General features: G+C 44.1%; 1 protein-coding gene across 3 annotated transcripts in view; it reads left to right on the top strand.

The window, feature by feature from the left end:
* ACYP2 (acylphosphatase 2) overlaps positions 1-22,263 on the top strand; it is a 125,783-nt gene that overhangs the window by 87,207 nt on the left and 16,313 nt on the right. The window contains exon 5 of one of the 3 annotated variants that reach the window (XR_013345742.1): positions 11,583-12,144. The exons of the other annotated variants lie outside the window; for them this stretch is intronic. The gene's annotated coding sequence lies outside the window, so the exon portion shown is untranslated. Of the gene's footprint in view, positions 1-11,582; positions 12,145-22,263 lie in introns of those variants that run through there. 3 annotated transcript variants of the gene reach the window in all.

Below are 22,263 nucleotides of genomic sequence, written 5' to 3'. Positions count from 1 at the left end.
GCCTTAGACTGTGCTTATGCATTGCTTGCCAAGCACATGTTAAGAATATGATTCTAGCACATATTCATAACAGGGCAGCTGTAAATTGCATCAGCTAGCTACATATTCATAACACCCAGTGCATACATCATACAAGAATATTAATGATCAGTGAGTTATTAGTTTTCCAATATCATCTTACATGCCCATTTTTAGATACAGATTATGACAACAGTGTGCTAGGTATAGTGAGTATGTCAGGCTTAATGACTCAGAGTAGTGAACCACAAAATGGACCTCAATGTCACAACCATGAAAACAAAAGAAAAATTATGGGAATAAACACCTTCAAGATAGAATGGAAATGTCTAAAAACCATTCCTGCTCTGCTTCGCAAAAAGAAAAAAAATAAGAGCATTTAAGCAGTAATGGACTCAGGACAGAGTCAGGTTATATTTCTTTTATGACACAGTATCTGCATGAAGAGGCAACATTACATAAATAAATAAAGGCTGTTCTTTCAGTAGGAATACAAAGGAAAATGGTGTAATTGGAGCAGAACACTTTTACCACAATAATAAAGCACTTGCATTATAAACTTACTTTTAGAGGTTTGTAACTGAGCCACAAAATATTTTTGCTGGATTATAACTTCCTGTACTAGGTTTTAAGACAGAAAAGATTTCCTTTTCAAAATAAATGAGAATTCTTTTTGCCATTTTGAACTATAGAGGGAAATGTTATGATTCCATACAACAAAAATGGATGGAAATTTTTAAAGTTATATTTTTCAGGCAACTTGTGCATAGTATAGATTATTCTCTTACTTTAGATGTTATGTTTGTTCTGCAAAAGAAGGGAACAATAGGGCTGAATTAAGAATGTCATGGCAACCAGTTTAGAATGTCATTGCTTTTATTAGTTTGTAATTCAGCTTTATTATTTTAAGATTGTTGTACAGTATACATGGTTGAGATTTTTTTACAGTAGTGCAGGGCAGTTAGTCATATATTTTACTTTAATTTTAATGGAAGATGTGTAGCTAAATCCCCTGAATTTCTATGAAAATATACATCTATGAATAGAGTACAGTTATACACTAAATAGTTTATAGCATTATGTAGGTATAGAATAACACCTATTAACAGAATCAGCATTATTCAACCCCATTATCTAATGAACTGCCAGCACAAGTTCCTCTTGACTGGTTCCTCTTGCCTATTGACTTCTGATTATCAGGGCTTCCAATTTTCCTGCTACATGTGTTGGGGCCCACACAGTTCAGATATTTGGGTATGTACTCTGGGGGTCAGAAAAAAAGGATGGTCACGTGATTAAGGTAATGGACTGAGACTCCAGCTCTGGGTTCATTTGTTGGCTCTATCACAGACCTTCTCTGTGACCTTATTTTCCCATCTGTAAATTGGGTTTAGTAATCCTTCCTTTCTCCCATGCTGTGTCTGTCTTGTCTTGTAAGATTTTCAGGGCAGTGACTGTTTTCTTATATGCATATGTATTGCTTTGCACAATGGAGTCTAATCTCAGTTGGGGCTTCTAGATGCTACTGCAATACAAATAATAGATCACAGTCTTCATGTCTGACCCTTCTGCTGCTCAGGAGGGGAAGGTGCAAAGGAAGCTTTAAGCCACTTTCACACTTCCTCTGCTCTGGGGCTGCCAATACCATAGGGCAGTTCTAAGTTGCACCAGCTAGCTACAACTTGGAACTTGGAGAGCTGACTCGGGAGGAGTAAACAAATATTGCTCAAGCATGCAGGGGTGTAATCAGGAAGGCCAAAGCACAATTGGAGTTGCAGCTAGCAAGGGATGTGAAGGGTAACAAGAAGGGTTTCTACAGGTATGTTAGCAACAAGAAGAAGGTCAGGAAAGTATGGGACCCTTACTGAATGGGAGGTGGGAGGTAAACAAGTGACAGATGATGTGGAAAAAGCTGAAGTACTCAATGCTTTTTTTGCCTTGGTCTTCACAGACAAGGTCAGCTCCCAGACTGTTGCACTAGGCAACACAGTACAGGGAGGAGGTGAGCAGCGCTCAGTGGTGAAAGAAGAGGTTAAGGACTATTTAGAAAAGCTGGACATGTACAAGTCCATGGAGCTGGATGCAATGCATCCAAGGGTGCTGAGGGAGTTGTCTGATGTGGTTGCAGAGCCATTGGCCATTATCTTTGAAAACTCGTGGCGATCAGGACGATTGGAAAAAGGCAAATATAGTGCTCATCTTTAAAAAAGGGAAGAAGGAGAATCCGGGGAACTACAGCCTCACCTCTGTCCCTGGAAAAATCATCCTCAAGGAATCCATTTTGAAGCACTTGGATGCATAGGTGGCGAGATATATGGGCCCATGGCTCCCGTGCTCCATCAATATTCAGGAACTTGGGCCCGGCTCCACCAATGTTTGGATGTATATTTAATCAGAGCCGTCCCGTCCATAGGATGGACCAGGACAACCGCCCCAGGCCCTGCGCTTTGTGGGGCCCCACACTTCAGGAGGATGTGGGGTCCAGGGCAGCCTGGGGGGCTAGGAGGGGGCCTAGTGCCAGCAGCAGCATGGCTCTTTTTCTGACTTGGTGATTCTTAATACGTAATTCAGAGACAAGAAGAACATATCTACTAAAAGGGAATTCCTTGGTGTTGTCTTTTGGTTCTTACTTTTGTTAAGAATATTTCTGTCTTAAATAAAAAAATATGATTGACTCAAAAACATTGAAAAATATTTTTAATGCAGGATTTCTACACCTTCCACAGAAAATCATTTAAATAAAATCTTTGGGGTATATTTTCCTTTAAGCATGCAAATATTTGCTTGTGTAATTCCCCATGCATCAAAATGAGAATATTACTCTTTTACAATATTCTCTAGACTTTTAGTGAGGCATATTAGTGTTGCCTTTTGCAGAGCACAGTATTATTGACCAACTGACCTCAAACATAATTTTAGCAACTGTATCCCTTTAGGAGTTTGCTCTCATTATCTGTTTATGTGACTAGAGGGACAGAGTGAGGACACTTATGAAAGGGAAAGCAAAACAGTGAACATTTAAAAGATTCATTTCCTACATTTGCCTGGGAGAAAGTAGTTTTATTTTCATTTATTCATTCATACACAACTAGACTGATGCTGACTGTTGACCCATTTATCCAAAACGCTGTTTGATCTAGTATCTGGAAAGTTGCTTATATACACACACAAGGTAATTAAGGGCAGTTTCAAACAGGCAATCAAAAATCTGGAATATACAGAAGACTATAAATCAGAGGGACTTAATCTTGTGCTCTAGTGGGGACTAATCCCACATTTAAAATACTATGCATAGTTCTGGTTATTTACCATATCAATTGTATCTTTTTTTAAGCAAAAGTACAGCCAAGAGTCGCCAGAATGACACAAGGACTTGAAATTCTTTGACAAACAAAATCTTTATTCTTTTGTTCATTGTCATCAAAAATCTATTCTTTAGTTCTTCAGTTCAACATACAAAATTGCTTCTGTCATGAATGAGGAACTGAGACAGGATATTTTGTGACACACAAAATACGTATATACTGAATTACGTATATCCTCCAGGGAGCATAGTCCTCTGTACAGATTGGTAAAATGCACCACAGAGAGTTTCTGTGAACTTAGTGAGAGAAAGGTGTTACTTATCAGCTCTGCATTCTTGGGGAACCAGGGCGCAGTACCCAGCCTGCCTGACTCACAAAAGACCTCCCCCACCCAGCCTCTGCTTCAACCAAAGCCAACCAGAAGAAAGACTTATAAAAAGCAATGAAAAGGCAGTGGAAGACACACCTAAACCCCTCTGGACAAGGGTAAAAGGATTAAAGAAACTCCCCTAGCCTCATTTGCATCGAAGGTGGGACAGGGAGTCGTCTCCATTAGCATAGAGAATGGAGAACAGAGACTCCAAGGCAAGAACCACACGGAACTCTGCACCAGTTCCAGTGGGACTTCATCTTCTCCTGACCGATTGTGCTGGGGGCTCTGCCTGTCTCCAGCACTCCGGACCCTCTGGGAACCCCAACTGATTCAAGCTTCTTGGAGTGGTGAGAACCCAGCTCTCTCTCTCTCTCTAGGTATAGCCTTCTGACCCTGACTTGTGTGCTCAGTTATAGTTTTCTAAACCTGACTTTTATAATCAAGTTTAAGTTTGATTTAATATTATAACTGGTTTGTTTGGCTCCTCTTGTATGGTTATTACCTGGCAATAAATAACTTTCATGGTTAAGCTGGTTGCTTCTCTCTCTCTCTCTCCTCCCTACCACGGGTGTTTTTTGGCTTCCCCATTTGCTCTGCAGCAATGCTCCTCGTACCTAAGCTAAAGATCCCTGCAGTGCCCAAAAATCCTGTGGGGTTTGCTCATCAAGTGGGTTACTACCAGAACAATTGTAACGTGAACATGGGGTTAGAGACATGCTGAACCTGCAGCATATGAGCATGGCAGCTTGGAAGTGCCGTTCGACCCAGCCTGCCGAGTCCAAGGGCATATAAGGATGGCAGATTGAAAGTGCTGCTCAACCCAGCCCAGTGCCCATGGCATGTGAGGGTGACAGCTTGGAGGTGCTGCTCGACCCTGCCCACTGACTCCAGGGACATATAAGGTGTCAGCTTGGGAGTGCTGATTAATCTGGTCCTCTCAGACATGCTCTGTTAATGTCTCTGTGTGTGTGTTTGTCTGATTCTGGGGCTGGAGGAACCCAGCCCTGGGGAATCTAGGTCCTGCAGGAGAGCTCCACTAGGAGGGAATTTGCAGCAGGGAGAAGTAGAGCTCTGTATGAGACCACAAGTCACACAAACAGTACATAAATAGAATTACAGAACCCAGAAGAGTAACCCTAATAAATGAGCATACCCCAAAGTAAGGGGCACATCTGGTAACAAGGGGATGGGTGTCTTACTTATTACAATCCCACCTCAATGAAACCAACTTTCTCCCTAATCGTACCCAGGGTTTCAATGGCGGGCTAGAGATGCTGCATATCCCTGTGCAGTGTGTGCCCTTCTCCCTGCAGCTGGGGTTGTATCCTCTTCCCCCGACCCCAACTTCTGGGGCAAGAGCCCAGAGTGGGGCAAACTAGACCATAGAGGGATAGGGCCAGGGTAACCTGCCCTACCAGCAACAGGTCTCTGGTCCACGGGCCCCAGCTGCAGGTTGCCTATGCTTGGTGGGGGGATCCAGTTTCAGGCCAGGTGGCCCTTTCCCTCCCAGATGCAGAGCGTCCTCTGAGTTGGTCGGTGTCGAGCCTGTGCTGGGGGCTCTAGATGGCAGGTCTGTTTGGAGGGAGCTGGGGACACTGCAGCTAAGACCAGGCAGGGTAGCACAGGGGCCATTGCTGTCAGGAGCCCAGGAAAGAGCCAGAGATGGGTGATATTAAAAGCTGGGTGAGACCAGCTGTACACTATGGACCCCCTGCCTGGTGAGAACAGGTAGAGGAGGTGGGCATGGGACAGGCTCTGTGGGCTGTCACCCTTCTCCCAAATCTCCCCATTACGCCCCAGCTCCCGCTTTCCCCCGACCCTGCTGGTACTCAGCTGCCCCAGGGCTCCTCACCTCCCCCTACATCTTTTGTAGTGACCTCTGCTACCTGGCTTGAGTTACCTGCCAAGTAACAGAGGTCACTACAAAAGGTGTGTGTGGAGCTTAGGCCTCCTCCATAGGAAAATTCTAGCTGCACCCATGATCACGCCCCTCTAACACATTTTGCCAAACTGCACAGACAAACCCACTGTCTCACCTCAGTGAAACCAACTTTGTCCTAACATATATAGACAGATTTCAGAGACAGAGATACAGTTGTGTGCAGTGGTGTAGTGGATCTAGAACATGCCAGAACACTGTTCTGCACTTTTGCGAGGTCATGCTGTGCAAAGGATGCCATTTTGCTCTACAAAATGGCATCCTCCATGTGGCGTGAGGTCACACTGGCAGGGGCAGGGTCACACCGTTCCAGTACCTGCAAATTCAGGACTACACCACTGGTTGTGTGGATGAAAGCCGTAGCAGAGCAGGTTTTGAGCAGTGGTGGTGAGGGGTGATAGGTCATTGATGGTGCCACCATCAGTTATATCTATTGGCTTGAAAAGGCCCCATGTGTACACCTAAAGTCTGATGGGGGGGAAGTCTACCTCCCCCCCATTGGTTCCATCACTGAGATTGAATTATCAGGTAGAAAATCTACTGTAATCATCCTTTCTAAAGACTGTGGTGAACAGATATCATCTATCCTAACATAGGTTTGGCAGAATTAGAATTTTTGTATAACTTCTGTGGATAATATTGGTTTATTTTTAAGATATTTCAATCTATTTAAATTTTCACAGTTGTGCAAAATAATGGGTTTTAAACTTTTTTTATTTTTATTGATTTAAATTTTCACAGTTGCAAGAAATTTAAATTTTCACAGTTGCAGACCATGGGAGGGTCAGACAATTATTTAATGACAGTAGATGTAGCGATTCAAAAAGTTAAAGCTTTAAAACTTAAAATACAGATGGTTAATATCACGTTTTAAAATAGACAATGTAAATAGCCTTCAATCAAACTGTAGTTCTCAAGCAGCATTTTTCTTACTTTGTCTATCTATGAATTTTGATTATTATCGATGGAAATATTTTTTCATCAGTTTGTCTGTGTATGGTCAAACCGATGTTTACTGACATTTACTGACAAAAATCTAACCCATTTATGCCTAACCATAAAGTTATTCAGAAATATCTATTCAACTACCTGATGTGCTCCCACTTGAGGGGTCTGGTTTCTACTTCAGGGTTCATTATATCATCTGCTCTGCTGGTTACATATAAGAAAATCAGTTGGCCTGGTACATAACTGCATTAGAAAAAACTTATTATAGGCAAGGATGGTAGCAGAGCAAGGTTGCCCAACACTTCCCTTTATAAAACCTTGTGTTCAATTGCTTATAATTTTGCAAATGTAAATGGTTTGGGTTGAAGTTTTCCATGTCAGTTGCCTATCTCATGCTGAATTATTTTAGAAAATTTCAGCAAAAATGGTTCAACAAGGCTAGGGAAAAATTCATTGTTTTGCCCCTGTTAAAATAAATCTGGTAACCTTTTTTCAAAATGCTCCAGTGCCCCACTCTTTGAAGCAAGGATTTGAAATTTTGCAGTAGGGTGAGTATTGTGTCAGGGATTTGCCTTTTGCTATTCCAGTGAAAATCTGTTGAAATTTGGCCAAATTATAAACCTTTGGAAAAAACAACAACACATTTTGCATTTCAGGAGAGGCTTCTTTGATTTTAGCAGCTAAAATCTTTGAAGATTCCATCCTCACTGAGCATCCTTGAGCCTCTCCTAGCTCCTAGTGCTGACTACTCCGCACATGTGCCAATCCCACAGAATATCTGAGAATGCTGTTTGGACAAGGAGAGGGTGGGGAGGGGCAGCTGAAACTGGTCAGGTAAGAAGACTGGGCCTGGGAGATGGGAGAGAGTAAACTAGTACAAGGGAGATAGTGGGAAGAGGCAGAAGGACTAGGAGCCAGTTGACTGAGGGTAGGACTGAAAACAGATGAAGAGGTCGGTGGGTGTGGGACTAGCTGGACTAGGAGACTAGAACTAGAAACCAGTGGGGAGATAACAGTGGTGGTGGGAAGATAAGACAGATATGACAATGAATTGGGGTGTGGGTGGAGAACTGGGACTGGCTGGGCAAAGAGACTGGGACAAAGACCCAAGGAGGTGGGGGAGAGGGGGATTATGAGATGGGAGACTGAGACTGGTTGTAGACTATAGAGAGGGAGACTGGGTGCTGCTGGCAGGGAGGGGAGAGAGAGATCGGACTAGTAGCCAGGAGGGAGAAAGTGGAACTGGCTAGGCAAGGAGAGCGGGACTGGGTGTAGGGAGGGGGATAGATTGGGATGGGAAGAGACTAGGACTTGGACAATGAGCCCAGAGGGCAAGACTAGGACTGGCTGGCCAAAGAGTCTGGGATTAGGATGAGATTAGGAGGCTGGGATTGGATAGGCAAGGAGAATGAGAATGGGACTTGGACAAGTTGGAGGGGATGGAGCAGAAGGGGTCAATTTGGGGGTAAACCACATGAGTCTGTGGCCACTAGAATACATGTCACTCCAAAGCCTGGAATGGAACCTAAGATCCTTGAGTCTCACCGTTCCACTGCTATCAGCAAATATTTGTGAAACCATGTCAAGGCAGATTCCCCACTCTGGCACTTTGAGTGCAGAAGGTGGGGGCCAGCAAGGATTTTAAAAATTAATACTGGCCACTCCAGGCTTGTATTAAACTCCCAAGGTTACCGCTTTTCTCTGACCTTGGATGGGTAGATGCTGCCTCCACTCAAGTGCAAAAAATCCCTTTTAGAACCCAGGAAGGCGCACTTGGGAATTCTTTCCTGTGGGGTACCCTCAAGCTCTTTCACCCCCCCCCTCCAGGGAAGAGCTGAGAAAGAAAACAAAGGAAATCAGCTGTTGCCACCAGCTAATTAAACAACAAATGCACAAACCTCTTAGGGACACAAAAATCCAATCCTGTTCTTTAAAAAGGGTATATTTTATTAAAAACAAAAAGAAAGAAAATACATCTGGAACTTAGGCTTTTTGCTAGGTTTAGAAAAAACAATTACAGGGATTGAGCATCAAGAATAGCTTCTTGGGGTCCAGCTTAAAGGTTACAAGCAAAACAAAAGCACCTGGGGTTAGTACAGAGGAGTCCACAAGCGAATAAGAAATAAAAGAAATAACCCTAATCACGTCTTCCTAGACATTTCCTGATCTACTTACATATCTGGGGTTTCAAATGAGTAGTTTCTTGGTATGATCTGATGATTTTCATACCTGGCACAAGCTTTTACAGCATAGTTCCAGCCCTGTCCCTGCTTTCTGGGAGAACACCACCGACAGACAAAGGGAAATTTTTTTCCCAATTTTAAAAAGTTCTAGCCTTCCCATTGGCTCTTTTGGTCAGGTGCCCACTCCCTTTCTTTTACCTATGGACTTTTTAACCCTTTACAGGTAAATCAAGTAGAGAACAGCTACTAACAGGATTTTACAGCTAACTGGCTGGCTGGGTGTCCATAAAAGGGAGCTACCCCCACCCCCCTTCATTTATCACAAACTCACTAGCAAAGTATGTGTGTCATCCCCCTCTAGTGCTGGTCCATATAAGAGGATGACAACTGACTACTGCTATCTGTTACTCCATTAGCTCAAGTGGCAGAGGTCTATAAGATGCATCTAAAGGTTCCAAACCTGCTGATGAACCATGTGGTGTCAATATGATGACACATGATGGAATTTTGTTTTCTTTTTTAAAAACCTAGGAAATTATGCACAAAAAAGTATATTAAAAGAATATTCTTAGTGTTGAAAAGTCAAGCATTCAAAGTTTAGGCAACCTTAATCCTTATATTTCCTAACTTTTGAACACTTGACTTTACAACCTTAATAATGCTCTTTTAACATAGTTTTCTGTGTGTAATGCGAACATATAAATTGAGACGGTGCCTATGTTAAACTGTTTCTCAGCCGGCAGAAGGGATTATGCTGGGCGCAGTTTGTTAAAAAAAAGTACAGGATTTGGCTCCTGGCCTGTTTTAACTCAAGAGTTGTGTTTATCATTATTTCATATTCCTCTCAGTGTAATCTCTTGACTATGACTTTGACTTCTTTTAGAGTAAAAGGTCAAAATCATATTTTGCTTAACAACTTAGAAGTCATGATGGTGTCACAGAAAACAATGGAGCTCTGATACTGTTTGCTTTTTTCCCTAACTCCTCTTTTTTTCTGAGAGGTGAACACTCTTTATTTGCTGTAAATTATACTGTATGATCCTGAATTTCATTGCAGCTGTTGTAATTTAAAATTCACATTTAACTGACAGAGCTGATGTAAATGTTGTTTCTGGATACATACATTTTATTTTTTACTTATTGAAAATGCGTAGGCTGTAGCATACTTTAAGTTATATACAATGTGTGATAGCACAGAATCGCTTTGACTAAGCCCTGGTCTACACTATGAGTTTAGGTCAAATTTAGCAATGTTAGGTTGATATAACCCTGCACCCGTCTACACGACCAAGTCTGTTTTGTTGACTTAAAGGGCTCTTAAAATTTATTTCTGTACTCCTCCCTGGCGAGGGGAGCAGCGCTAAAATCGACCTCCCTGGGTCAAATTTGGGGTAGTGTGGACTCAATTCGACTTTATTGGCCTCTGGGAGCTATCCCAGAGTGCTCCATTGTGACCGCTCTGGACAGCACTCTCAACTCAGATGCACGGCCAGGTAGACAGGAAAAGCCCCAGGAACTTTTGAATTTCATTTCCTGTTTGGCTAGCGTGGCGAGCAGATCAGCACAGGTGACAATGGAGTCCCGGAATCACAAAAGAACTCCAGCATAGACTGAACGGGAGGTACTGGATCTGATCGCTGTTTGGGGAGAAGAATCTGTGCAGGCAGAACTCGTTCCAAAAGATGAAATGCCAATATATTTGCCAAAATCTCCAAGGGCATGATGGACAGAGGCTACAACAGGGACACACAGCAGTGCCATGTGAAAGTTAAGGAGCTGAGGCAAGCCTACCAAAAAACAAAGGATGCAAACAATTACTCCGGGTCAGAGCCCCATACATGCCGCTTCTATGATGAGCTGCATGCAATTCTAGGGGGAGCCCCTACCAATTCCCCACCACTGTCCGTGGACACCTGCAAGGGGGGAGTCTCACGCAACAGGGATGAGGATTTTGTGGATGAGGAAGATGAGGAGGAGGTTGAGATTAGCACATGCAGGCAAGAGGAGAATTCCTTCTCCCTGGCAGCCAGGAAATGTTCATCACCCTGGAGCCAATATCCTCCCAACCCTCCCAAGGCGGGCTCCCGGACCATGAAGCTGGAGAAGGCACCTCTGGTGAGTGTACCTTTGTAAATATAATACAGGGTTTAAAAGCAAGTGTCAAGTGTGTTTAATGATTCATTTGCCCTGAAGACTTGGGATGCATTCGCAGCCCGTATAGCTATTGAAAAGTCTGTTAATGTGTCTGGGTGTGGAACGGAAATCCTCCAGGGACATCTCCATGAAGCTCTTCTGGAGGTACTCTCTGTGTTAGCCTCAGGGGAGTGATATCATTCATGGTCACCTGGTTGAAATACGGGAAATTTGTTTAAGGGGACATTCAAAGGTGCCCGTTCCTGCTGGGCTGTTTGCCTTTGGCTGACAGGAATCTTCCCTGATACTAATCACATGGTGGAGGGGGAGGGGTGAAGCGATCATCTCAGAGAATTGGGCGGGGGGATTGGGTTGTGCTGCACATTCACCCTAAAACCGAAGCCCCTCCTTTTAAATGGCCCACATGTTATGAAGGTTGAAGAAGCTGAAACCCTTTGCCTTACCATGGCTGCCTGCAAGCCAAATTCTGTTGCCCAGCCGAGTGTGTGTGATGTCTCACACCAAACCAGCAGGCACTCAATTTAAGAGGCAAAATGCGACCTTGTACCAAAAGCACATGTGCTATGTAATGTGAATTGCTTGATTCTGTGTTAAATAGTCTTTCCTTTGTTCTCTAAAATGTATCTTTTTAAATACTACTCTCCCTTTTTATCCCCTTGCAGGTGCAAATGTTTCTACGCTCCCCCATCATCTCCGTCCCAGAGGCTAGCGCAGATTAGAAGACAAAAAAACCCGCACTTTTGATTAAATGTTCTCAGAGCTCATGCAGTCCTCCCGCACTGAAAGAGCTCAGCAGAATGCATGGAGGCAAACAATGGCAGAGTCCAGGAAAGCATTAAATCGATGAGAGGAGGGAGGAGCACGATGAGAGGAAGGAGGATTCAATGCTGAGGCTAATGGGGGAGCAAAGTGACATGCTTGGGCATCTGGTGGAGCTGCAGGAAAAGTAGCAGAAGCACAGACCACCGCTGCAGCCCCTGTATAATCGCCTGCCCTCCTCCCCAAGTTCCATATCCTCCTCACCCAGATGTCCAACAATGCGGGGGGGGGGGAAGGAAGGGAGGCTACGGGCACCCAGCCACTCCACCCCAGAGGATTGCCCAAGCAACAGAAGGCTGGCATCCAATAAGTTTTGAACTGTAGTGTGGCCTTGTCCTTCCCGCCTCTCCTCATCCACCACCCCACCCAGTGCTTCCCTCCTCACCCACCCCTCCCAGGCTACCTTGTGAGTTTTCCCCCCATTTGTGTGATGAATTAATAAAGAATACACGATTTTGAAACAATAATGACTTATTGCATCTGAAAGTGGTGATCGAAGTGGGGAGGTCAGTTGGCTTACAGGGAAGTAGAGTCAACCCAGGGGGTGGGTTTTCATTAAGGAGAAACAAACAGAACTGTCACAACGTAGTCTGGCCAGTCATGAAACTGGTTTTCAAAGCCTCTCTGATGCGCAGGGCGCCCAGCTGTGCTCTTCTAATCGCCCTGGTGTCTGGCTGCATGTAATCGTCTGCCAGGTGATTTGCCTCAACCTCCCACCCCACCATAAACGTCTCCCCCTTACTCTCACAGATATTGTGGAGCACACAGCAAGCAGAAATAACAATGGGAATATAGGTTTGCACTGAGGTCTAAATTGTGCCAGCAAGCTTTTAAACATCCAAATGCACATTCTACCATCATTCTGCACTTGCTCAGCCTATAGTTGAACAGCTCCTGACTACTGTCCAGGGTGCCTGTGTATGGCTCCATGAGCCATGGCATTAAGGGGTAGGCTGGGTCCCCAACGATTACTATAGGCATTTCAACTTCTCCAACGGTAATTTTCTGGTCTGGGAAGTAAGTTCTTTCCTGCAGCTGTTCAAACAGAGCAGAGTTCCTGAAGACGCGAGCATCATGCACCTTTCCCGGCCATCCACGTTGATGTCGGTGAAATGTCCTTTGTGATCCACCAGTGCTTGCAGCACCATTGAAAAGTACCCCTTGTGGTTTACATACTGGCTGCCAAGGTGGTCCGGTCCCAAGATAGGGATATGCGTTCCATCTATCGCCTCACCAGTTAGGGAACCCCACTGCAGCAAAGCCATCCACTATGATCTGCACATTTCCCAGAGTCACTACCCTTGATAGCAGCAGCTCAGTGATTGCGTTGGCTACTTGCATCACAGCAGCCTCCACAGTAAATTTGCCCACTCCAAATTGATTCTTGACTGACCGGTAGCTGTCTGGTGTTGCAAGCTTCCAGTGGGCTATCGCCACTCGCTTCTCAACTGTGAGGGCTGCTCTCATCTTGGTATTCCTGCACTTCAGGGCAGGGGAAAGCAAGTCACAAAGTTCCATGAAAGTGCCCTTACGCATGCGAAAGTTTTGCAGGCACTGGGAATCATCCCAGACCTGCAACACTATGCGGTCCCATCAGTCTGTGCTTGTTTCCCAGGCCCAGAATTGGCGTTCCATGGCAGGAACCTGCCCCATTAGCACCATGATGCCCACATTGTCAGGGACCGTATTTTGAGAGCAGTCTGTGTCTATGTTCTCATCACTAGCGTGATCGCATTGTCATCGCCTCCTCACCTGCTTTTGCAGGTTCTGCGCATACTGCAGGATAATGCAGAAGGTGTTTACAATGCTCACAACAGCAGCGGTGAGCTGAGCAGGCTCCATGCTTGCCGTGGTATGTCATCTGCAGGAGAGCAGAGTTGCAGCGGAAGCGGTGGATGATGATGGATGCCTCGAGAGTAGATATTTATACAGAATGACGAGAAGACCTGCGAGGTGGATTCATGGCACCAGGAGAGCAGAGTTTCAGCAGAAGCAGTCCTACTGCTAGGACTGTTAGCAGTCCTACTGCACCGTCTGCTGACAGCAGTATGGCGTCTGCACGGAAACAAGGCGCGAAATGATTGTCTGCTGTTGCTTTCACGGAGGGAGGGGCGACAGACGACATGTACACCAAACCACCCGTAACAATGTTTTTGCCCCATCAGGCATTGGGAGCTTAACCCAGAATTCCAATGGGCAGCGAAGACTGCGGGAACTGTGGGATAGCTACCCACAGTGCAACGCTCCGAAAGTCGACACTAGCCATGGTACTGTGGACGCACTCCGAAAACTTAATGCGCTTAGTGGGGGGACACACACAATCGACTGTATAAAATTGATTCCTAAAAATCGACTTCTATAAATTCGACCTAACTTTAACCCCTTAGTTTTTCAAGTTGGTCAAGAACTGTTGTCATCCAAAACAATTTCCTCTGATAGTTCTGAGATGTCATAATTTTTCCCCAAAATTATTGGTTTTATGTTATTCTCCTGATCTTTATTTTTTGCAAAAAAGAAAAAAACATTTTGTATTCTCTGTGTATTTATGCTCTAGAAAACAGCCAAGCAAAATCTTTCTACCAGGGTATATTACAGTGCATCTCCTGAGAGGCTTTATTTCATAAAATCCCGTCAATCTTAAATACATGGTTTTTAGAATAATAACAATGGAACTCTTGGTGATGGCAGCACTAAGTAACTGAAAACTTATTTTGAAATTAGCTATTCCCAACAGTTTTATTCCTTTACTTCCTTGAGAAACTGGTAACTTTGTGGATTTGTCTCAAATTTCATCTCAAGATAAATGCCAGCAGAGTTGAAAATCAGGAATATTATAGCAAACATGAGCCACAAAGAGCCAAATCCTGCACACAGCCACATTCCTCCTTCCCCAACCCCCCACAAAAACAACATTGCATGCATGGAAGGCTCTAAATACAGCATAGCTGCTGTGATTCAGTTCTGCAGGAAGGGCACGCAGCACAAGGGGCATTCACAGGCCAGAGCTGTTACTTCATGTCAGCACAAAAGTAGTGGAGTGCAGCTCTGGGGACCTGACCAGTTGCTCTGTGGCTATGCAAATTTGCTAGCCAACAACCCCCCTCTTTCCCCCCCTCCTCTTCCCCCCCCCCTCCAAAAAATCCCAAACAGAATGAAGGAGACCCAGCTCTTGCAGCAGAGTGGTTCTGTTGGTGCTCCATAACATGTCCTGGGGAAATGGGGAATGATTCCAGCTCCCCCCGACTTACGCCTTTGTGAAGGTCCATTTACTCAAGTTTTCTGAAAGGATCCACAATTTATCTCAAAATTCCAAGCCAACCAAGAGCTCTGCTCCACAACTTGTAATCCTCAGGAGTTCATGAACTAACACAGTGAGCAACAATACTGGTCCATGTTTGTAGTTATTAATGTGGCACTGCTAGATTAGGTCCAAAATGTAGGTTTTATAAAACATTTTATTACAAATGTTTATTCATAACTTTTTTTAAAAAATCATTGAAAACAGCTTTTAAAAAAATGAAATGATTCCTAGCATTGTTTGTAAGTCCGTGGCACTTACATAGTGCTTCACATTTTCAGTTCAAAGTCAGTACAAATATTAACTACTTAATCACGGCAGCAGTGTGAAGCTGGTTAGAAACTGATTTTACTGACCATGATGAGTGAAATTTGGAAAAGGAAACAAATGGCATAAGTTATGAAAAACAAATGAGATTTTTGGCAGGCAAGTGAAGCTTCAGGGAAGAGGAATAGAAAAGGCCAACATTTGTGTAAAATGTGTGGGTATTGGTATAAGTACAAGAGTAGGCGTTTTCCCTACTCTTAAAAGAACAGTTACCATCATGAAAGTCCCTGAGGCTGCTGTAGAAATAAATCATAACTTGAAAAATTTATAATTTCTGGGAATTAAGGGGGAGATTTCCTGCTCTGGAGTTGGAGAATACAGAATGGTTTGGGCCTTTTTTTTCAGTTTGCCTTGGGAATCACTACTTGCTCATATACAGAGATCTCTGATCCCCACATGTCTCTCCATTGACTTAAAGAGTTTATTTCATATAGCAATAACTTCTGGATATTAACCCCATCAGTCCCAACAAACACAGTCTAGATTCTCTGAGCAAAACCCAAACTCAAAATACCTGTAAAGCCTGCCTGTATCAAGCAGAAATCAGAGCTTTTGTTGCTTCCTGTTTGGAAAGTGGACCAGCCATTTTAGTCCATCCCTAAACCTCCTGCAGAATAGCCTAGAGGAGAATGGTGCCGAGTTCTGGGACCAGCATGTTATTGGATTGGTTCAATACTACAACCACTTGTCGTCTGCAAACATTAATGTACTGGCTCCTAAACACCCTTTCTCCACATCACCTCACAGACCACCATGGCTCACTGATGAGCTATGTCAGATGAAGTGTGAAGGCAAGAGATTAAAATGCTACTGGTACAAGACATGATAGAGTCAATAATACAAATATGTGATACTATAAGTATGAGATATAAATCATGTAAAAAACAGTAGTGGGCCACTGAGGACTTTCTAGCAGCTGTTGACTTACTTTATGTTGTTCATTGTGGTGTGTTTCTTTCCGTATTTTACAGTAACTTGTTAAAATAGTTTTATATCTTCTTTGAACTTGGAAATAGGGACCCAATCCTCTCTCATTGTTCTCAGTGGAGGTTTTGCTATTGACTTCAGTGGAAGCAGGATCTGACCTGGAGTTAAATTGGTTTTGACTGTAGTTTTTGAGACTATTTAAGAGGTATTTCCCTCTCAGTACAGAACATACTGCTGAAGGACAAAAGCTAATGAGAAGCGATGAAATTGCACAAAAGCAGGGGTGGAATTAGGGTGGGATATGAGCACAATGTAGTAGCAATAAAATTCTTATAAAAAGTTAGTAAACCTGTGTTTTTGCACCTATTAATTTCAGGTAATATATAGCAATCCCACATATGTCTGAGTACAGGATAGCTCAGGCTTTTCAGTCTTGGCTCTTTTCCAGTTTTGATTCCTTTTATGTCACAGCTGCAGACTAAGAAGAAAGCTTCTTCTGTAGACAAGTGGTCCAGGAGACAGACTCAGAGTAATAATAAAACATTTATATTACAGCACCCACCTGCTGTTAATGCTTTGCCATTTCATTTTTAAAGATTGAAGGAAACAGAGATTGACTCTCAAGTGAAATGTATTGGACTTTATTTCAACAAACATAAAGAGCCTTAAAAATACACAGCAGCTATTAAATCAGAATATATCAGCCAAAATTATTCTTAAAATACATTGTTATGCTCTGATAACCTCTTTAAACAGCTTGTAGGTTTGAAGTTCAACTTATATTTAATTATTTTCATAATGATGGTTCACAGGCAACAATGGCAGACTTTGCCATAGGGAAACTCACAGCAATATTGCTTCTCACACAAATGCCTCATTTTATCCGTGTGCCTACTAATAATAGAAATTAGAGAAACAGGACTATTTGAGATGATAAAAATCAGATTTCAGTGATGTGTGTCAGTGGGGAAGCTAGTGAGCAACCTGAATAGTTCTGAATTAAACCTCTATGGCTCTTTATTAGAGCTCTCAGTTGAAATGACTAAGACATCCTCCAGTAGAGTAGTTTGCGTCCATGACTTGAAAGATGCCTTTAAATATTACAAATACTAAGCACCTATCTAGATAGTGTGTGATCTCTTACTTGCTCAGATTCAAAAATTGCTTGTGACAATTGAACTGATATCCTTGTGGAAGCTGTAAGACCATCAGAGTTAAGCAGCCTTGATATTAGGTCTTTTAAGAATGCTCACTCTTACATACATGGAGCTATAAATAATATCCATATGAAATAAATACTAAATTGTGGTGAACATATAAAATATTAACTCTTTAAGGTGTAAAAAGAACATGGACCTAGATTGTCTCTTACACAGAAAATTTCTTTCCCCTGCCAGCAGGCTCAGTCCAATTTCTGTACTTCCATAGTCTCAGACAATAGGGAGAGCATGCTGCAGAGCTGGCACCCACATCTGCTAGATCTGGGTCCCTTCTGCTCACAGTCAGTATGTAACTGTGGGATCACTGGAGTTAAATGCTTGTTTTTATTATTAGACAGACAGGATGGGTGAGGTAATATCTTTTATTGGACCAACTTCTGTTTGTATGAGAGAGACAAGCTATTGAGTTTACATAGTGCTCTTCAGGTCTAGGAAATGGAGTCGAGAGTGTCACAGCTAAATACAAGGTGGAACAGATTGTTTAACATAAGTAGTTAACACATATTTCAAGGAACCATTCAAGGTGAAACAACGAGGAGTCCTTGTGGTACCTTAGAGACTAACAAATTTATTTGGGCATAAGTTTTCATGGGCTAAAACCCACTTCATCAGATGCATGGAGTGAAAAATACAGTAAGCGGTATATATATTACAGCATATGAAAAGATGGGAGTTGCCTTACCAAGTGGGGGGTCAGTGCTAATGAGGCCAATTCAATCAAGGTGACCCCCCACTTGGTAAGGCAACTTAGTTTTCCTTGACTAAATTAGACATAGGGATCTTAGTTATGTGATTTAAACACACTCACTTTTTAATGTTCTTTGACATGTGCTAATCAGCCAGCATCCAGGTGTCAGAGCTGTCTTTTCTTTTCCTACAGTTTGGATTGGTACAGTCACTAATGGCATAAAAACTCCTCATTTCAAACGTCTTTCTGTCTTTTGTGACTTAATAGGCTCAATGTGAAAAATAATTTTTAATCAGACTTCATGAAATGACAATATAGCCTGTGATAAAGTCTGGCTGGACAGCTGTAAGACCGTGGGTGGCAAGCCCCTTATTAGCCCTAGAATGATAAAATCCCTTTTTCCTAGAAGCTAAGAAGGGGCTACCTCGGGTCAGCTAGGGTCACTTGAGTCCAATTAAGGGCTGCCTGAGATCTTTCAAAACTTTTTCTCCAGTGAGAGGGAGTCGAGACAAGCTGCTGCAGGGCTAGTGGTAACAGGGAGAAAGGCTGCCCTAGGGTGAATGGCTGCTCTCCTCCCTACAGGGAAAGCTACGTAAACCTACTGCCTGAGTAGGGTAAGGACTGACACCTCAGGGCCAATAACAAAGTCAAACACCCTCAGAGTGTGAGCGGGGAGGAGGAGAGAAAAAGGTATTCCTCTTTGTTTTGTGTTGGAACTAGTTTCTTCTTCTGTTTGGTGGAGGGGCACTCCTTGGGCCTGCCCCAAAACTGTTGGGAAATAAACCCCCAAGTGAGAGAATAAACACCATCCAGAGTGGGGCTGACTTATCCCAGGCCCCCAGCACCAGAGGGGGAAAGCCAAAACCCTTTTTCAGTCTGCAGTATGGGTCTAAGTCTTACCTTGAGTTAGCAAATGTGCTAGAAAGGGAAGGAGCACAGGAAGTAGGGTGACCAGTTGTCCAGTTTTTGACCAGAACACCTAGTCAAAAAGGGACCCTGGCGGCTCCGGTGAGCACCGCCAACTAGGCTATTAGAAGTCCGGTCAGTGGTGCTGCGGTGCTAAGGCAGGCTAGTCCCTATCTGTCCTAGCTGGCACCGCGCTGTGCCCTGGAAGCGGCCAGCAGGTCCGTGTCCTAGGATGGGAGGCCACCTGCTCCGAGAACTGGCCAATTGAAGGTGTGGGGGCGGTGCCTGCGGGCGAGAGTGGCACGTGGAACCTCCTGACCCCCCCACCTAGGACCCAGACCTGCTGGTTGTTTTCGGGGCACATGCAGCGCGTTGCCAGGACAGGCAGGCAGCCTGCCTTAGCCCCCTGCTGCGCCACTGACCAGGAGCTGCCTGAGGTAAGCCCATGCCCCAACCCTGTGCCCCAACCCCTTGTCCCAGTCCTGAGCCCCCCCCACAAACCCAGAGCCCTCTCCTGAACCCCAAACCCCTCATCCCTGGCCCCAGCCCAGAGCCCTCACCCCCACTGCACCCAACCCCCTGCTCCAGCCCAGAGCCCCCTCCCACATCCTGAACCCCTCATCCCCAGCCCCAGCCCAAAGCCCTCAGCCCCTCCTGCACCCCAACCCCCTGCCTCAACTCACAGTCCCCTCCCACACTCAAAATCCCTTGTCCCCACCCCTCAGCCTGGAGCCCACTCCTGCATCCCAAACCCCTCATCCCTGGCCACAGCCCAGAGCCAGTACCCCCAGCCCAGAGCCCTCAACCCCTCCCATACCCCAACCCCCTGCCTCAACCCACAGCCCCCTCCTGCACTCCGAATCCCTCGGTCCCAGCCTGGAGCCCCCTCCTGAACCCCAAACCTTTCATCCCCAGCCCCACCCCAGAGCCCTCACTCCCATCTGGAGCCCTCATCCCCTCCTGTACCCCAACCCCCTGCCCCAGTCCAGTGAAAGTGAGTGAGGGTGGGGGAGAGCGAGCCACTGAAGGAGGAAGAATGTAATGAGTGGGGGAGGGCACGGGGAAGGGGTGGGGCTAGGGTGTTCGGTTTTGTGTGACTAGAAAGTTGACAACCCTGACAGGAAGTTTCTTTCTCCTGATAGCCCCAACAGTGTACTTTTGCAGCAAGAGCACATGAAGCACTCCTAGGGCCTGATTCTCGGTTGCCCGATGCCTCATATAGTCATTTAGACTAGTGCAATATGCTTGTAAAACACTACCATTCTCAGTGAACTCTTGTGGTAATGAATTTCACAGATTGACTATGCGTTGTGTAAAAATTATCACTTTAACACTACCTAATTCTGCAGACGTAGTTTGCTTTTTAAGATCTCAGTGAGATCTGTGAAACAAGCCAAATTTGAAGTTTGTTGCTGAAGCTGTTAAAAGCGGAACAAAATCTCTGACGAGAACATATGGGGAAAATGCTTTTTTTCTGCTCACATATCAAGAATAGGTCAACCAATTTTGTTCAAACTTTACAAAAATAACATTTAGGCTCTGCAGTGGATATCAGAACAGAGCAAGTTGTTCTCAGGTTTAAAGTTCCTTCTAGCTGAGAAATTGCTCCCTTTTGATTGTGAATTAATAGATATGGTCTTTCAATATGGGTCAAATGTGTCTAATGAAGCAGGTTTCTAAGGAATGTGTATGTAATGGACTACATTCTCTCCTGATGTGAATGGATGCAGCTCCATTGAAACCAACGAAGCTATGCTAATTGACACCAGTAGAAAATTTGGTTCAGTATTCGTAACATATACAGTATGTGATGAGCACATAGAAGTCGTATTTCTCATAACATTATAAATAGATATGTGACATCTAAATAGGTATGTATAATCTTGCTGTTTATTCAGTACTCTCAGGACGTCACACCTAATTTATATCCTTTCCATGTCAAAGACTCTGCTCATTTGCCCTTGTTGTTGACATTACTTTCAAATTGTACCTCAAAAAATTCCTCACTGGATAGTCTATAGAGAAGTGCCAACCATAACTGCAGCAAGATCTGACTGAACCCCCCACCCCATCTCCCGATGAGAGCATACTTCAGTTTCCATGCCCACCCAGTTCTTGGCCTCTCTCCTTGGACTGTCAATTGGTCCAAGTTGTGATTGTATTTTTTGTTTTCCTTTCACTCACTAAGGTGACCTAGTCCCAGACTTGTGACTCTGCTTTGTAGTGGTGTGGTCATCCTGATAAAATGTGTCAAAATTGTATTTCACCTCCAGGGAGTAATACACTTTCTCTCTCTCTGCCACTTCCCCTTCCCTTCTCCATATATACAGTATAATGTGCTATATGTTTGGATAGCCATATACACATACACACTTACATAATGCCCTTTGATCCCAACCTAGCATTTTCTGTTGCTAACAATTTTTTTTTAATACAGTACAGTAGGCATGGTAATTTAAAATTACCCTGACCCACTTTCACTGATCGGATGCATCAGTTTCCATGGCAGCAGCAGTAGAGGGAACTTTAGTTTCAAAGGCTCTGTAGACAGATGCATTCTCCTTCAATAGGCTTCAGGTTCACACAGTTTAGAGCACAGTTTTGTAAATCACTTTATAAAGTTGCTAGGCTCAGTGTATTTTGGAGATCCTTGAACGCTGTTCTGCATGCTCTCCTTCTCCTCCAAGCAATTAATAATTCTCCCCAAGCTTCTCTCTTGGGACCTCTCAACCATTCCAGATTTCTCTAATGCTTTGCATTTGAGAGCCTGTGTTCCCCAGTTTACTTCCCATGAGATGTCCCTGACTGCTTTGCTCCCTCCCGCTACTTTCTTCACACCAACACTGGATCCTCTCAGCTTTGTCCCCAGATTCCCCTTTTGTTAGCAGACTCAATATCCTATGCCCCTGAGCCAGGGGAAGGGAGAGACGGAGGATTGCTCTGAAGCATAGCTTTTGGGGCAGTTTATGTGTGGCCTATAAGTTATTTCCCATCCTTAACCCACCACTACTGCTGACCCAGCTGGTATGTGTGATTTTCACTGCGCCTGCCTCCTCTGCTCTACTTTATATAAAACCTAAAGAATCTGTGGAGGAGGCAGAGGAAATAATACATGGCAGCTGGCTTAGCAGCGTCTTTGGTCTAGTAACAGCTCAGAC

The sequence above is a fragment of the Eretmochelys imbricata genome, chromosome 3, assembly GCF_965152235.1.
Source record: "Eretmochelys imbricata isolate rEreImb1 chromosome 3, rEreImb1.hap1, whole genome shotgun sequence".
NCBI lineage: Eukaryota > Metazoa > Chordata > Testudines > Cheloniidae > Eretmochelys > Eretmochelys imbricata.
Note: the sequence above shows the minus strand (reverse complement) of the source record. Positions and strands in the feature narration are given on the sequence as shown.